This window comes from Triticum aestivum, chromosome 5D (genome assembly GCF_018294505.1).
Source record: "Triticum aestivum cultivar Chinese Spring chromosome 5D, IWGSC CS RefSeq v2.1, whole genome shotgun sequence".
Classification (NCBI taxonomy): Eukaryota; Viridiplantae; Streptophyta; class Magnoliopsida; order Poales; family Poaceae; genus Triticum; species Triticum aestivum.
The window spans coordinates 50298479-50302343 of NC_057808.1; positions in this window are offsets into that span (position 1 = coordinate 50298479).

Below are 3865 nucleotides of genomic sequence, written 5' to 3' on the forward strand. Positions count from 1 at the left end.
CGACAGGCAATGCAGAGTGTTGCCAAGGCCTTATGGCCATCCGCCTCCCCTCTAGGAAGTATGGAGGAGCTTGTAGAGCTATTCAAGGGAGCGCGGCGGCGTATCCGATTATGGAAAATATCGGCCTGCCGAGAGGGTGCGAGAGAGGCCTGGGCCATGGTGAAAACACGGTATACCAAGCTTGATCCGAATCGCATGGCCCGGGTCGAACCTCTAGGGTCAGACAGAAAAGAAGTTCCCGTTAATTTGGTATCTGACCAAGTAGCAGTAGCGGCCAAATATTCTCAACAGGATTGTAAGTTAGATAGCCTGTTGGATGGTATAGAGGAGGAAATTTATGAGTCCAAGTGACTATGTACTTTCCTTGATATATGTAACTCTAGCTGAATTGTAAAACGGTTGTCATGGCAGACCTTTTTGCTTCAACCTCGGGACCCGAAGGTGCGGAGTGTTTCCGAATACTAGTGCGGCCGAATAGACCGAGGTATGCGTGGGAATCAGGCGTAGTGGTCATAGTTTCTTGAACATACAAGTTGTATCCAGCTAGTTATGTTATATTACGTTAAGGTTGTAAGAAACATCTTCCAGAGAGAATAGTTCCGTTAAGGGTTCCTTTCCCTGTGTGTGCATGCGTTGATGTGCATGTCCGAACTGTGATTGAAAAATCACAGTATATTTAACTTCTGGGGTTTCACGATGGAGTGGATGCAAAAAACATCTTTAATTCACCGACCGAATATTCCCTTAAGAACGCTAGCTTTCTGCTTCACCCAGTCTGAGGTACACATCCGGATGACCCGACAGTAACAATCACAGAGGTGCTCCCTTTATGCCCTAGCCGAACTAATGGGAACATAGGGCATAAGCACAGGAGCCAAGCAACCCAGCTTGGCCAAAACTTAAGTCATATCGATGCATATAATGGCGAAGAAAAGGTACATATGGGGAAAAACGCATATGTGATGAGCTTGATGCTCGGGAAATAATAATAGCAAGCTTCTGTCCAAGAAGCCCCCAGGTATAATGGACGTACATATTTGGAGATGTATGCGTCAGGGGTGCACGGTCTAACCGCACGAAAGCTCTAGGGCTAAAGAGAAAAAACGAAAAGAGAGAAAAAATGATGGAAACACCAGGGAGAAGGAGACGAACAAAGAGTTCGACGCTAGGCACAGAATCTTCGGAGTCTGGCCGCGTTCCAGGGGTTCGGCTCTAGGCAATTGTCTGACGCATCACGCACGCAGTACGCTCCTCCAGTGAGAACTTCGTCAATGATGAAGGGCCCTTCCCACTTGGGCTTGAGTTTGTCCTTTTTCTTCTCTGGCAGGCGTAGAACGAGTTCGCCAACATTATAAGTCTTGGCCCGCACTTCTCTGCTTTGATATCTGTGAGCTTGCTGTTGATAAAATGCGGAACGAGCTTTTGCAACGTCGCGCTCCTCCTCCAGGGCATCTAAGCTGTCCTGCCGATCAAGCTCGACCTCTCTCTCTTCGTACATGTGCACTCGAGGTGAGTCATGAATAATGTTGCAAGGTAACACTGCCTCTGCGCCATACACCATGAAGAAAGGTGTGTATCCAGTGGTGCAATTGGGCGTGGTCCGCAGCCCCCAGAGTACGGAGTCGAGCTCCTCAACCGAGTGCTTGTCTGATTCTTTCAAAGACCGCACTAGTCTAGGCTTGATGCCGCTCATAATAAGACCATTGGCCTGTTCGACTTGACCGTTTGTTTGTGGATGGTAGACAGAGGCGTAATCGAGCTTGATTCCCAGATTAGCGCACCAGGTTCGAAGGCCATGCAATAAGGCTTCGTATTCGGCTGCATTATTAGAGTCTGTGTATAATATTTGGAGTATGTACTGGACGACGTCTCCAGTGGGGGACATTAAAACGACGCCCGCTCCTAGTCCTGCCAGCATTTTGGAACCATCAAAATACATAACCCAGTTGGAATATGTGCCATACTCTTTAGGGAGTTCGGCCTTTGTCCATTCGGCGACGAAGTCAGCCAGTACTTGGGATTTAATGGCTCGACGCGGTTTGTATGTTATGTCGAATGGAAGGAGCTCAATGGCCCATTTGGCAATCCGGCCCGTAGCATCGCGGTTATTTATTATGTCATTGAGTGGTACTTCGGAAGCCACTGTGATCGAACACTCCTGGAAATAGTGTCGTAGCTTCCGGGATGCCATGAAGACCGCGTATGCTATCTTTTGATAATGGGGGTACCGGGATTTGCATGGTGTGAGGACAGTGGATACGTAGTATACTGGCTTCTGAAGCGGGAATTTGTGTCCGTCCTGTGCTCGTTCAACGACGAGCATGGCACTCACCACCTGGTGTGTTGCCGATATGTATAATAACATGGGTTCACCGACCTTCGGCGCGGCCAGGATTGGGTTGCTAGCCATAAGAGTTTATATTTCTTCCAGTCCGGCCGTTGCCGCATCTGTCCACTCGAAGTGATCGGTGCGCCGTAGAAGGCGATAGAGCGGCAATGCCTTTTCTCCCAATCTGGAGATAAAGCGGCTTAAAGCTGCCACGCAACCGGCAAGTTTTTGGACCTGTTTGAGGTCCGTTGGCATAGCCAATTGTGACAAATCTCGGATTTTGGCTGGATTTGCTTCAATTCCTCTATTGGAGACGATGAAGCCTAGCAGTTTTCCAGCGGGAACGCCGAAAACGCATTTTTCCGGATTGAGCATAATGTCGTATGCACAGAGGTTGTCGAATGTGAGACATAAATCGTCTATGAGTGTTTCGATGTGTCTAGTTTTGATGACGACGTCGTCCACATATGCTTCAACTGTCTTGCCGATCTGTTTCTCCAGGCATGTTTGGATCATGCGTTGATAGGTGGCGCCGGCGTTTTTGAGCCCGAAGGGCATGGTGTTGAAGCAGAATGGCCCATATGGGGTAATGAATGCTGTTGCAGCTTGATCGGACTCCATCATTTTAATTTGATGGTATCCGGAATATGCGTCGAGGAAGCACAGTGAGTCATGTCCTGTGGTAGCATCAATGATCTGGTCGATGCGGGGGAGGGGGAAGGGATCCTTGGGGCAAGCCTTATTGAGGTCTTTGAAGTCGACGCACAGGCGCTAGGATTTGTCCTTCTTTGGCACCATCACGAGGTTTGCCAGCTAGTCTGGGTGTTTTATTTCTCTAATGAATCCAGCCTCTATTAGCTTGGCTAGCTCCTCCCCCATAGCTTGACGTTTGGGTTCGGAAAAATGCCGCAGTGTTTGTTTGACCGGTTTATATCTCTTCAATATATTGAGGTTGTGTTCCGCCAACTTGCGTGGGATTCCTGGCATATCAGAAGGGTGCCAGGCGAATATATCCCAGTTCTCGCGCAGGAAATCCCGTAGCACGGTATCAACCGTTGGGTCTAGTTGTGCCCCAATAGATGCTGTCTTCTTGGGGTCCGTTCGATGGACTTGGAATTTGACTATTTCTTCTGTCGGTTTGAATGAGGTGGATTTGGGTTGTTTGTGTAGGATCACATCGTCCCTGTCCACCGTGGAGCATAGTGCGGTTAATTCTTCGGCCGCGAGGGATTCGGATAGTGCCTCAAGGGCCAAGGATGCGGTTTTGTTTTCGGCGCGGAGTGCTATGTCTGGATCACTGGCGAGAGTGATTATACCGTTAGGCCCGGGCATCTTAAGCTTCATGTATCCGTAATGAGGTATAGCTTGGAAGCGTGTAAATGCCTCTCGCCCCAAGAGGGCGTGATATCCACTGTTGAAAGGGGCCACTTGGAAGGTTATCTCTTCGGACCGATAATTCTCCGGCGTGCCGAATACCACGTCAAGTGTGATTTTTTCCGCACACCGCACCTCCCGACTGGGAATGATTCCTCGGAA